The following is a 15,085-nucleotide window of genomic DNA, read 5'->3' as shown; positions in this document are numbered from 1 at the left end:
AGGACCTAAGGGGGTTCAAGGGGGGAAATTGGAGGAGGGAAAAGAAAAAGGGTTAAGGGGACACTTAGGAGGAATTCCAGGGGGTGGACTTAAGGTTATAAGAAAAAGGGTAGTTCAAAAGTTTATAGGAAGGAGGCTTAAGGAGGATTTAAACACGGGGGGGGGGGGGGGGGAAGGGGCTTAATAAGACCTTTAAGGTCTGAGTTCTTTTGGGGGGGGGGAAAGGAAGCCCCCTTAGAAGCTTCCCCCCAAGAAGCTTCTATAGCTTCAAAACCAGTTTTGAAAAGGGGGGAAAATCACAACGCCGAATTGGCGACGTTTGATGGCTAGGCGCGGACTGACAGCAGAGGCGACGGATTGCGACGGGCTGTCATCACCCAAGAGCACAAAACCCGAAATAGTATGGTATGAATGAAACCACTCTCGGCAAGGTGTCACATGAAAGGACGAACCTAAGTCTAAGAGCCAACACTGTGCATACATAGAGTGTATCTTTGTCATTTACGAAGCACTAGAAGAAGCTGCTAGGATATAATCATCATCATTAACATTCTCAGGTTGCATAACATTGATCTCTTCAATTTTAACACTGGATTTTGCAGGTACCATGCTGCGATCAGAAGACTTATCCTGCACTTTGTCTTTCCCCTTATCTTTGCGCCTTTCATTGTGCAATTCATGGCATTGTGGCCTAAGATGGCCCTTTTTCCCACAATGGTGACAAGTAACATCTGCATTCTTGCCACGAGATTTGCTACGTGACTTCTCACGAGACTTGGATCGAGATTTCTGAGAATCCCGTCCACAGCCACTACCACTACCATGCTTTCCATATCCATCATTCCTGCCTTTAACTGTCATAGCATGAGACACACAAGAGGCATCCAAATTCTTATGGTTAACCTCTTCTTGGAGAAGAGCACTCTCGATATCAGATAATTTCAAGGTAGTAGTAGAGGCACATAATGCAGTGAGGAATACATCCCATGACTCATTAAGAGTACCAAGAAAGAAAAGAGGAATGACATCCTCTTTAAAAGTGATGTCTTGCGAAGTCAAGTTCTTGAGTATAGCATGGAACTGGCTCAAGTGAGCAGACATAGTCACATTCTCCTTCATGCGCAGTGTTGAGATGACAAGCTCAACACATGCGGACATTGATGATGGACCGCCTGGTTAGATGGGTCCACACGTCTACACTTAGCACGTCGGTGGTCATTATGACTCTCACATGGCCACTGACTCATTACTTATTATATTCAGGTTGTTACACCTATTTACAGCTAGCATAGTTATAGCGCCAGTCGACTAGTGTAGTCAGTTATGCATTGTTTGACTTAGTAGGCCACTTTCCTTTATGTTGTATCTTATCTATACTTTGTGTACATTGTAAAGAGTGTGGAAGAAGAAGAAGAAATCAGTAAGAAAACGTTTTGGCCTCCATCTCTCTTTTTGTCTCTTGAGTGAGCTTCTCCTTGTGCATTCTGTGTGTGTTCGGCGCAGCATCTTGAGTAAGTTCCCCCACCACACGATTCTTGACATGGTATCAGAGCCGTGCCACTGAGAGAGGCTGATTTTGAAGGTTGAAGTGAAGGAGAAGAAGCAAGGTTCGAGCAAGCAAGCCACAGTCTCCCATTCTTCCACTCTTTCTCTTGGATAGTGCCTGTGGAGGCACCGGAAGCAAGGCCAAGAAAAAATCTCAGATTGCAGTGAGATTTGGTGTGTACGAAGAGCGCTGTGTATTCTACAGATTAGCCCTTTAGGGCTTGCCCGCAGTTATTTTGGGCATTTGAGGCCGTTTCAGGCCCCATTTTAGAGCCGCAAGGTTGCGGACAACAGTTTTAGGGTACACTGTAATTTCGATTGTTTTGACCGAAAGTGGATGCGCAGGTTACAGATTGCAGATCTGTAATTCTTGAGGTGTTTGCAGGAAGCAAACATAAGGTTTATCTGCAAATAGGTTGCAGATTGCATGTATTGTTGAGCAGATAATGAAAAAGGCTGTCTGGTGTATTGCTGTGCACTATAGGTCGAGGGTTGCAAAAGATTTGCTTGCTGTTTGGTATTGGTTTTGTGATAATGGCAGAGAACAGTGGAAGCCCCATCATTGAGAAGCTCGACAAGAACAACTACCCTAAATGGAAGTTCCGTGTCACGAACTTCCTTATTGGAAAATGCCTCTACGAGTTTGTTTCATGTGAAGAAAAGGAGCCGGAGGTGAGTGATCCTCCAACTGCAGAAGAGACAAAGGCATGGAAGGAATGGAATGCGAAAGACAAGAAGGTCATGTATTGGCTGTCTGCAGTAATTGACAATAATATGCTGGGATATATTAGAAATGCAGAGAATTCATATGCAGCTTGGACCATACTTGAAAGTATGTTTTCCATAAATACAAAGGCACGAAAGATTCAACTCAAGCAAGAGTTGAATATATTGAAGAAAGGGAAGATGTCTATCAATGAGTATGCACTGAAGGTAAGGAGCATTGCAGATGCATTGGCAGCAATTGATGCAATGCTCGATGATGATGATTTGGTGTCGTCTACCTTGGGTGGACTTAACAATGAAAAGGCTTGGAAGTCTTTTGTAAGTTCCATATATATCAGAAAGCCATTTCCAGATTTCGATGAGTTGGTCTCCCTTATGATCAACACTAAAGAGATCAACATGCAGAGTGAGACATCTGAAAGAAGTGGTGAACAGGTCCAAGCTTTCTACTCCAGTTCAGGAAGGGGACGTGGCAGGTTCTCTTCAAGAGGCCGTGGTACAGGACGTGGTAGTGACAACCAGCAAAACAGATTGAATCAACAATTTGGCGATATGCAGGTTTCAAGAGGTCTGGTAACTTTAGAGGTAGGGGGAGCTTTAGAGGAAGAGGTGGATGGCAGAACAGAGGTTCTAACAACTCTGGTATTGTGTGTCACTACTGTGGCAAAACACGTCATATTGCAGCCCAATGTTATGCTAAGAAAGATGATATTCGCAGTGGTAAGTTGTAGCAAGGAAACTATGCATCATCTTCACGATAAAATGAAGACAAAAATGAACGTCTGTTTGTTGTGCAGCATGTGCTGAATGCTGTTACAGGAAAGGGAACACATGATGATGTTTGGTATGTTGATTCAGGTGCATCCAATCATATGACCAGCCATGCAGAATAGTTTGGAGAGATGCAGGATTTGCAAAATGCAGGTTATGTGCAGACGGATGCCACCCAATTTCACACATTGAAAAAGTTCCCTTGTCCTTGCATGATGATAAGACAAAGAGTCTTTCAGATGTATTACATGTGCATCTATTACAAATAACTTGGTGTCAGTCGGTCAAATGGTAGAGCAAGGGCTGCAAGTTAGATTTAATGCAAAGGGCTGCTTTGTAGAAGACTTCAATGGTGGTAGCAAAGGGAAGTAGAGTTGGATATATGTTTACTCTGGATGCTAGAATTCCTACTATGAATGCTGCTATGTATGCTAAACGAAAAGATGTTGTTGCAGATATTGAAATTTGGCACAAACACATTGGACATGCAAATGTACAAAGGCTGAAATTAATGCAGTCCAAAGGGTTGGTTACAGGTTTGCCTATATTTAGAGTTGCAGAATTTCATAAGGTATGTGAAGCATATCAGTTTGGTAAGCAGGCAAGACAACCCTTTTCACATGACAGAGATGTAAGCAGAAATATCCTTGATGTTGTGCATACAAACATTTAGGAGCCTACACAAAATGTGTCTCTTGGAGGCAGTTCATACTTTGTCACATTCATTGATGATTGTTCTAGAAAGCTATGGGTATATTTTATGAAGGAAAAGAGTGAAGCGTTTGAGTATTTTAGAACTTTCAAGGCTGCAGTTGAAAGAGAAACATGCTTGAAAGTAAAGTTCTTGAGGTCAGATGGAGGGGGAGAGTACCTCTCTAATGAGTTCAATGATTTTCTGAGGTCTCATGGGATAAAGAGACAGTTCACATGCAGATATACCCCACAGCAAAATGGGGTTGCAGAAAGGAAAAATAAGCATATTGTAGAAGTTGCACGCACCTTGATGGCTGAAAAGAATATGCCTAAGCAATTTTGGTCTGAGGCTGTTCATACTGCTGTTTATATTATGAATAGAACTCCCATAGCTGCAGTTCATGGGATGACTCCTAAAGAATGCTTTACTGGCAAGAAGCATGATGTATCGCACTTGAAGGTATTTGGTTATGTTGCATATGTTCATGTGCCAAATGAGCTACGGAAGAAGCTTGATCCAAAGGCAGAAAAATGTGTTTTTATTGGATACTTTTTAGAGCAGAAAGGGTATCGCTGTTATAACCCTGTCACATGTAAGTTCAGAGTGAGTAGGGATGTCATCTTTGATGAAATGAGCAGTTAGTATGCATCTAGTGGTGATGCATTGGATGATGATGATGATCATGACACTCATGTGCAGAATGAAAAGCAAGAATCACGGACTCTTAGTGGACCAGAGACATCATCTGGTAGTCCTTGGTCTGGGAGACTAAGGAGTACCTCTACATCTTCAGGTGCATCTAGTAGCACTACAGTGAAAGACAAATGAAATAATAAAGTGTCAGATGGAATTGATGCAGTTCTTGACGGAGACACCAGTGGCTCAGAGAGCTTAGATGATGAGCTTGGTATTCCTTCTGTCAGGACACAGGTGTACAAAGAGCTCATAATAATGTAAAGGCTCCATTGAGTGATCCGGTGGTACATAGATCTAGCAGGGTCAGATACCATGTTAAAAGATTTGGTTTTGAAGGTTATGCAGATCACCATTATGCTTATATGGTGAAACTAGTTGAGGATGTTGAGCCCACTTGTTTTGAGGATGCTGTTGGTCATACTCATTGGGACGCATCAATGGATAAGGAGATGGCTGCATTAGAGGCCAATAAGACTTGGAATCTAGTATCATTGCTGAAAGGCAAGAAAGCTATTGGATGTAAGTGGGTTTATAAGATTAAGCACAATACAGATGGTTCTATTAGTAGGTACAAAGCTAGGTTGGTTGCAAAAGGCTATGCCCAGACATATGGCATAGATTATGATGAAACCTTCAGTCCAGTTGCTAAGATGGCAACTGCCAGATGTGTGATTGCGTTGGCTGCAGCAGCCAAAGGTTGGAGGTTGCAGAAAATGGATGTAAAGAATGCCTTCTTGCATGGTGATTTGCAGGAAGAAGTGTATATGGATCAGCCAGCAGGTTATGAAGATTTAGAGCATCCCACGTATGTGTGTAGGTTGAAGAAGGCGCTCTATGGGCTCAAGCAAGCACCTAGAGCATGGTCTGACAAGATTAGAGAGTATCTTGTCAATATTGGCTTTTATGTTTCTGATGCTGATCACTCACTTTATGTGAGAAAGGGAGATGCAGGTTTGGTCATCATAGTCATCTATGTGGATGACTTGATTATTACCGGTGATAGTGATAGTGGGATTGCTGAAGTCAAGGATTTTTTGAAGAAGAAGTTTGAGATGAAGGATTTAGGTAAGCTAAGGTACTTCCTTGGTATTGAGGTGATCAGATGTGATGATGGTAAATGGCTGTCCCAAAGACAATATGGCCTAGATATGTTGTCCAAGTATGGTATGACAGCATGCAAACCACTTTCAGTCCCGTTGGAGCAGAATGTAAAGTTGAGTGCTGATGCTGGGGATGAGATAGAAGACCCTGCTATGTTCAAGAGGATAGTGGGGAGTTTGATCTACATGACCATTACAAGGCCAAACTTGAGCTACGCTGTTGGTCTTGTGAGTCAGTTTATGCAAGTACCTAGAAAGCCACATTTGGATGTAGTCAGACGCATATTGAGATATGTGAAGTCCACATTACATTATGGACTTTTCTATGAGGCAGGTACAGATGTACAGGTATTTGGATACACAGATGCAGATTGGGCTGGTAGTATGTCTGACAGAAGATCTACCAGCGGATACATGTTCTCTCTTGGTAGTGCAGCGGTTGCTTGGAGCAGCAAAAAGCAATCTACAGTTGCTTTGTTGAGTATAGAGGCTGAGTATAGAGGTGCTGCTGTTGCAACATGTGAGGTAGTATGGCTACAAAAGTTAATGGCTGATTTAGATGTGCAGGTGGAAGGTCCAGTTGTCATTTATTGTGACAACATGAGCAATATACAGTTGGCTAGGAACCCTATGTTCCATGCCAGGACAAAACATATTGAGGTACACTACCACTTTCTGAGAGAGAAGGTACTAGCAGGTGAGATTGACTTGGTGTATGCCAGCACACAGGATTAGATAGCTGACATCTTCACGAAGGCATTGGGTGTAGAGAAGCTTCAAAAGTTTCGAAGCTTACTTGGAGTTGCAGAGATGCAGTTGAGCTTGAGGGGGAGTGTTGAGATGACAAGCTCAACACATGCGGACATTGATGATGAACCGCCTGGTTAGATGGGTCCACACATCTATACTTAGCACATCGGTGGTCATTATGACTCTCACATGGCCACTAACTCATTACTTATTATATTTAGGTTGTTACACCTATTTACAACTGGCATAGTTATAGCGCCAGTCGACTAGTGTAGTCGGTTATGCATTGTTTGACTTAGTAGGCCACTTTCCTTTATGTTGTATCTTATCTATACTTTGTGTACATTGTAAAGAGTGTGGAAGAAGAAGAAGAAACCAGCAAGAAAACGTTTTGGCATCCATCTCTCTTTTTGTCTATTGAGTGAGCTTCTCCTTGTGCATTCTGTGTGTGTTCGGCACAGCATCTTGAGCAAGTCCCCCCACCATGCGATTCTTGACACGCAGATCCATAAGCTGCCTCAGTCAATACATCTGACTCGTTGGACTTTTCTTGTCATATAGATTTTTGATCTTTTCCCACAACTGCCATGCACTCTGTTCTTCCTCAAAGACATTATAGTGAACATGTTTTGTGAGAGACAATAGAATAGTGAACTTGCATAACTCATCAAGCTCAAGCCATTCCTCATTTGGCATAGTTGCAGGTGGATGCCCGCTTAACCTCAAAGGTCTGATCTGCGATTTTTGCACCAACATCTGCCAAATCTGGCTCTTCCAATAAGAGTACTTCATACCATCAAGCTTAATGATGTTGAAAATAACATGTTTAGTGGACGAACTCGCCATAATGCAGGCTGGAAGACTGTAGACAATTCAAAACTGCTTGTTGTTTACTGTAGAAAATGACCAAAAAATCACCAAAATCGAGAGAAAATGGCAAGAAAAGTGTAATCAAAGTTGCTGCCCACCAAGTACTAGTGAAAGTACATCATTTCAGAATATTTCAGCATGAAAAATCCATGTCAGTCCATACATATATGCTTGCTGTAATAAATTTTAGATTTCAGTAAAAGAGTGCTAACAGTGCCAAAATCGGATCCCAAGGCAATTAGATATTGCCAAGACCAAAGACAGCATCATGCGGGCATAGCATAAGCATATGACGGTCGATAAGCGTGAATCCAACACCCAAGTATGTCATACAAATATCTGCCAGTGAGTAGGCACACTCCCCAGTCAATGGGTTAAAGTGTTCTTGCCACTACCAAAACTTGACACAAGTAGGTGTCAGTTCACAAAGATACGGATCCAAAACTGAGACTTAGCTCATAAGCATACAGTGAACCAAGACATATGATGTATCATCCCAAAAGGTAAGAAGTCCCAAAGTCTCAAGTGTCTGTAACTACTCAATGGCATGTAACGGCTCAATGCATAAAAGTACCACGTGCTCAATGTTTGATAAGCATTCAAGAATGCTCCCACTCGCACAAAAGTCTTATGTATGAGCTCAAGAGCTCAAGCCAAGGAAAGACACAATGCCAATGATATAAGTCCAAGACAATACATCAATAGTACATCCCGAACATGTAGGCGGTAGAGCATCCATATGTAGCATCCATAAGCATGTAAGACATCAAGTACATCCCAATCCAAAATCTGACAAGCCAAGTAACATCCAAGACTACTCTAGATAATCCAAAATGCATCCAAGGTGGAGCTTCAATGAGCACTCAAGCTCAACGTATGCTTAGTGTAATCAACCTTGACATGAGCATCAAGCCGTAGGCAAGGGTATGCATAAACCCAAGAAGCATCTGTCAAAGCATATACCAATGTCAATAAGTGCAGGCTGAAATAAGATCAAGCTTCCAAAATCATCCAGATTCAATGACGAGCTCAAAGTTGTCCCTCGATGATCAATACATCATAGCATAACCCAAGACATACATTCGGAACCAATAGGCATATGTCAAAGCATGAAAGATAGCTTCAGCCCAAGAGTATTCAGCATGCATTTATTGTTATAAACTGTGTATTTCCAGCCCCAAAATCAAGCCAAAATCATAGCATTACATGTAGCTTCAATCCCCCAATCAATCGGGATGCAATAGGCATCAAACCGGTTATGTAGTCATGCCCAAACAAGTATAGGCATACAAATACATGCTGTCTCAGATCTGAAATCTATTGCAGAAGATTCTATCATCAGAATTTGGCAAATCCGACAACACCATTGTGTCTGAAGCATGCCAAAATCCCAACTTAGATTCTTACATTTCCTGAATCGGGTTCCGAATGCCCGAGATATGACAAAAAGAGTGATTTTTTGGGCCAGATTTTGAAATAGGCGCAAAAAAAGTGAGCTAGCTGGGGGGTCTGCTATCCCACGTGTCATCAATGGGGCCCAAAGGGGACACAAATGAGGGCCAAAGAAGGCCTACACCAAGCCTCAGCAAGCCTTGATAGGCTGGAAGCAAGATCCAGGTGAAGGAAGCTCCAAGAGGTGTGAGCTATGGCTGTCCACAACTTGTTTACAGCCTGTGAGACCTGAGAACTGAAGTAAACCCTGAAGAAAATGATCAAATACCTCCGATATAATGCCTTGAAGGTGCCCAACAATGTGGGGAAGGTGCTCGAGAAGCCGGGGAGTGATGGGAGCTCAAAGGAGTCGAATATGGCTGCCGGGAAGGAGACCCAATGCAAGTAGGGAGTCGATGGGATGCTGAGAATGCCACGAACCAAGCTCAAGAGTCGGAAATCAAAGCTCTAATACCAATTGAAAGGGAGTGACGGATCGAAGTTTGGACTCGAGAGCTATGGCGGGAGAGCAATAGCAAGAAAGGGAGAGACTAGAAATGGGAACTCCAACAGTCACAATGTGTGACCAGGCCTTCCTTTATTCAAACTGTCACTAAAAGAATAAAGAATAAAGTGACAGTGACGGGCGCCCGCCACCTGCAGTGTGCAGTGGCGGTGACTGCTAGTGTAGTAATACACGGGTGGCTAGGCAGAGGCGCCTTTACCCCCAACATTTTTCATCTTTTGATTGCATATACCAGCCCCCATACTAATAATTCTTCTTTTATCCATGATTTTTCAATTGCTCCAATAGATGTACTTATGTAAAACACAAGTCACATGTAAGAAATTCCCTTTCCCTTTTGCATAAGAACAACTCCAATAACATTTTTCAAACACTAATGCTAATGACTAAAGGCTCATCCTAGTTTGGAGGCATAATAATTGACAATATACTTAACTCCTCTTTTGTATGTAGGAATGCACCTTCTTCAACTTGTGTTCAAACCAAAGGATATTTTAAAGCTACTTTTTGTAAAGGGTGTACATATTCAACCACCATATGGAAAGACCTTGACAAATATCTTGACTTTTGAACAAATCTTATCAACTCCTTTATAGTTTTAGGAGAATCCATAAGAAGTAAGGCAAGGCCTCATCAATCTTACTTGGTTCAACTAAAATGCCATTAATAGATACCTTATGCTACAATAGCATCACCTTAGTCTTTGCAACCTTACATTTTTTAGGATTCACCTTGCCCCCACCATCTTGGACTAGTCTAGAAAATACTTTATCTAGTTTTTTAGCATGTAAAGATCTAGATTTGTATGCACCAAAATTCATAAATACAATTAGAGATTTTCCAATTAATTGAGCAAATATCCACTTGACCCATGTTTCAAAGTTGGCATATACATTTAGCAAAGAAAAATGCATTACTTTGTCATAAAAGCATCCCCATGGGATAATGAATGTAATATTTCTTTAAATCCTCTTTTACTATCTTAATCTAGAAGCATCTAGAATATACATCACATACACTATAAAGTTCATGTCTAGCTATTTGATCCAAAATTTCATCTTGAAATGGTAGAGGGTACTTGGTTGTAGCATTAAGAGGCTTAAAATCAATGCATACTATCCATATTCCATTTTTTTTTGTGTAATTGCAATAGGAAATACTCATTCCACATCATCAATAAGATAAATAAAGCTGCCATCCAACAATTTCTAAACCTTGGCTCTAAGTATCTTTTCTTGAACTATACCAAGTCTCCTCAGTTTATGAGCTACTGGATTGTATATTTCTTTCAACAATATTAATTTAGCAAACAACTTAGGATATTTCTAAAATATATTTGAATACTTCATTCTCTCATAAACAATTATCATATCCCAATGTGTTCATCAGCTTTGACGTTCCATCATTCATTTTCTAGCTAGATATCCATTATTTGCTCAGCATTGACAACTTTATTCTCTTCTTTTAGACCATGAATCAATAGTCCAAAGAGATCAACCTCTCTAGAGAGTAGGCTAGCCTCCCATTCTCTATCTTCTTTATCAAGGCTAGAGCTTTTTGGACTAATGGTTTCATCTCTTTTAGCATCATTTTCATGTCCATCTTGAATGAGAGATCCTATTTTCATTTAAAAAATTACCCTCTTATGAGCAAGTTTGTTCAAGTACAGTACCAACTATCCTCTATACCAATCTTGTTTAGACCTCATACCAATTAGCCATGGTCTACCCAAGATAAGAGGATATGTTTTAAGCTTTGTAGCCATAACATGAAAATCGAGACATGCCCTATGTCCTACAATATTAATGTTTAGATTTTCAATAATCCCCATGCATCTCACTTTTGAGCTATTAGCCATCTTAACCTTAAACATGGACTTTATTGTCATTTTAACATACATTAGAATCATTGTCTCCTCAATGATTACATAGGCTTTTGCACCACCATTTAAGTGAATTTTATCAACTTTACTTCCATATATCCATGCATCCATGATAGGTACTATGCCTTCTATATTTGATAGGTGTACAATGCTCAGCTCTAGTTCTTTCTTTTTTGATACTAACCATCCCATGCAACTGTCTTCTCAATGGTGAAGTCATTTGTAACAATTTTCCATATGTAACATCTATCTTTTAAGATCCTTGAACAAGTTATGTGGAACTTGATTAACTCCTAGATCAAAATCTCCCATCTAAACTTTCCATTTATTTATCTAGCTTTCTTCCTAATGTCTCACTCATTTGTAACCCATTTTTCTTTTTTAATCCTTGCTTCCCTTTGAGATTCAATTTTTGTGTTTCTGTCTCTAGCTCTTTTATTAGGTAGAATATCTATATTTTCCCCATCATCAGACAAGTTGGTTTTAATCAAGCTCATACCAAATGGGCCTTCATCAATACTTCTTTCTACTTGTTGCTTAGTAGGCTCAGATTGTCTCTACTCTTATTGCTACCTAGCACCTTGTCTAGCATGTTTTGGGGCATATAATACATCTTCCCTCTTACTCTTCTTGCATATGGACAAACAATGGCAATATGAACCCTTTCCTTGCAGTTGAATCACTCAAAGTTTTCCCTACTATTTGTTGTGAGGGTCCCCTAGGTCCTAGTTGTACTAGAGGTTATCTAGCTTGCAACATACTCATATTTAAATTTAGATTTTTGAAATATTCTTGCAATCTTTGAAGCACAGCATCATGAAGTCTTCTATAGCCTTGTTGCATAGCATTTTCAGCCCTTTCAAATGCCCTGAGAGAATTCATAGCTTGTTGTTCTACATTTTTAGTTGTTGTATTGATCGTATTGGGAATTTGAACTATAGGTGCAATAATACATGATGTTGGCTTCTCCAATCTCATTTACGGCTTCCTCTAATTATTCTTAGCTATTTAAAATACTTCATCAAACATATCAAGATCTCTTATCAATATATTTTCCCTAATTTTGGGTCTAAAAAGAGAAACAAACTTGTCCTTTTTTAAGAGCACGATCAAAGTTTGCGCCATCTCTCATATAACCTCTATCCATCTTTCTTCAAATCTAGCAACAAACTTTGGCATATCTTCATTCTCTTCTTGATATATTCTTTTTAAGGATTTCCACAAGCCTTTAGGAGTTTGCCTTACATCAAACTTGTAAATGAGACTAACTTTAACTTCACTCCAATTTTTTAAAAGTTGCTAAATCCCACCATAATCTTATAGAGCCCTCATGCAATATATCAATCATTCTGAGCTTGTCAACATCAATGTCTTTGCCACTATTGAAAGCTATGCATTCCAGCTTCCTGAGAAACTTATTGGCATCCTCATTTTCGATACCATAGAAAGGCTCATATCTAATAGCAATCATGCTTGAGTTTGTGTCTAAGATGATAGCTTATCTAGACACTTCCCACAATTGATATGATCAACGAGACATCCTCAATGAGGGCATGAAACTATGGTAGATGAATTCATTGGTTGGTTCCTAGCAGGCCCAAACTCAAAATCATATAAGAAAAACCAAGAATATCCCTACTTATAGACAACTCAAACTATATTAGTAGTAGATGCAACCCAATCTACTCTATACCACTTGGTCTACAACTTTGTATAGCTAGTCTCTCCTTTTTGTGGTTATACATGACCATGACATTAACTATATCCCCAAGTATCCATGTACAATTAGTCTAAATAAATGGATCTCTAGCCAAACCCAACTCTAAAATGGTTAAAGTAATTTATATACCCAAGCATATTCATTTGCATTAAGATAATAATATTCTTGTACACAAACCCAATGTAAATAATATGTAGACTTGAAATTCCATTAGTGATTCTATAACATAGTTTAAAACATAATCACAATAGTTATATTGCAACTTAAGTAGATGTGCCCCTGATGAATGCTATGACATTCTATTCCACTTGAGGCTTTCATTTGGTAGTAAAAAATCCACATTTAGGACAAACATTCCCACATAAATTGAACACATTTAGTAGTATTCACATATGAAACAATTGGTAGGGCGGAACAGGATGGGGGAAAAGGGAAAATCAGGCAAGGGGCCAAGTCGGTCGGGGCTATGCAATCAAAATTCAATTCACAAGGAATGAAGACAGGTTCACATGGAAAGACAGTAAAACACACACACAAAAATACCCAAATTTACAAACAAATTAATAACGGACAAACCGTACATCGGAATGATAGGCAATAAAAAGAAAAAATGGGCAAGGTCATTAATTGTAGAAAAATATTATAGTAATATCTATGTTTTCAAGGCATTTACACAATAGGTATTTAAAGCCATATCTCATTTTGGATGATAAGCTTCTTGATGTCACAAATTTTGTTATTCTTTGCATAAACTACAATTGGTTTCAATTTTCTTAGAGATTAAAGAGTGCCAAAGTGATATCACAAAAACTTCTTGCAACAATGATCCATTTATGTATATATATAAATATTCAATTTACCATAGCTATAAAACTTGTAGCTTGTTATTGGGGGATGGATAGGTCTCAACATAAATCCAACAAGGATCAAGGACAAGAGAGGACAGATGGAAGAAAGAAATACTTGAACAAATAATCTTAAATATGCTATAAAAAGCAAGAAAGAGTCAAATCCAACAAGAAACTACATTATTCTTGGAAACCTTGTATAATTGTGATGAATCCCTTCAAGTTAAATACACAATGCCTAAGACAAAAGCTTAGGTAAACTCTATTTGAGATGATAGCTTAGTACCACTCTTTTAACTAGACGAAATTACAATAGAAAATATAAAGAAAACACTTTGAAATACAATCAAATACTTTCTCAAAATAGCTCGGATATGCATAAAATAACCCATAACCACTTCAGCCTCCTCCTTTGATAAAATCCCTATGAGATCTCTTCAATTATAGCCACAGAAACACTCTTAGTCCTCACCTACAATAGTAGATAAATATATCTTCATATCTATTGCAAAAATAACCTCTTATACGCAAGCCTTTTTGGGCTAAAGGCACCCAAAAAGAGGTAGAATCACTTGTTTTGTTACTTCATTCATATTAATCATAGTAGTAGAATAGTCCCAAATCTCCTCAAGATCTATCACAAACATGTATCCACAAGCATATGCCAGTCTTCTCCCTATTTACTTCAGTGCTTTTCTTGAATTTGTTTTCTTCTATGCATGATTGCAACTTGTTTTGACCATAACTTTGCTATACAAACTTAGAATGGGGTCATCTAGGCACTCAAATTGAAGCAAATGGGCTTGGTTGATATGTTAATTTGGGAAAAATTGCAAAAATTATCCTAGAATACTTGAAAAGTTTTTTTGCAAATGCATCACTTCTTGATATTTTTTGACTTGAAAGACTTGTACCACTCAAAATAAGTCATTGCATGTATTTAAATCCATCCAAAGCTCTTATTAAGTCATCAAAACTCAATATTGGATACTTAGACTATCTCAAAGACCAATTATGTTCCTAGAAAATCTACTCCTTATCATGTGTGTTCGTACAAATGGTCTTTCCTATGGTTCTCATTCATTGAACTTGTATTCCTCAACATTGATAGATACATCACATAGGCATACATATGAAATCCTAGTAGGAATAGAGATCATATAAGGTTTTAACCCATAGACATGGAGTGTGATGACATCCACCCCCTCTTAACCTACACATCCTCCAGCATGTGTTACATACGTTTCTGCACGTTCAAGGTCTTCATCATCTTACATAAGTCCTAAATCTTGTTCTTCTTCAATATCTTGCTTTGCCTCTTGATCTTCAAGCTATGGCTCTTCATATTTATCTAATTCTCTTCTCTTTGATATCTTGATTCTTTCACTTGCAAACAACTGGAACCCTAAGCTCTATCTTGTCAAGTTCACATAACAAATTTGTAGCATTGTCAAAAACATGCATCATAATGTATGGTCAAAATGACCTCTTGGAGACCTTCTTGAATCTAGTATGCTAATTATCTA

This window comes from Lygodium microphyllum, chromosome 7, assembly GCF_053477565.2.
Source record: "Lygodium microphyllum isolate KBCC chromosome 7, Lygodium_microphyllum_v1.1.10, whole genome shotgun sequence".
In the NCBI taxonomy this organism is placed as follows: domain Eukaryota; kingdom Viridiplantae; phylum Streptophyta; class Polypodiopsida; order Schizaeales; family Lygodiaceae; genus Lygodium; species Lygodium microphyllum.
This window is presented reverse-complemented; position numbering follows the sequence as displayed.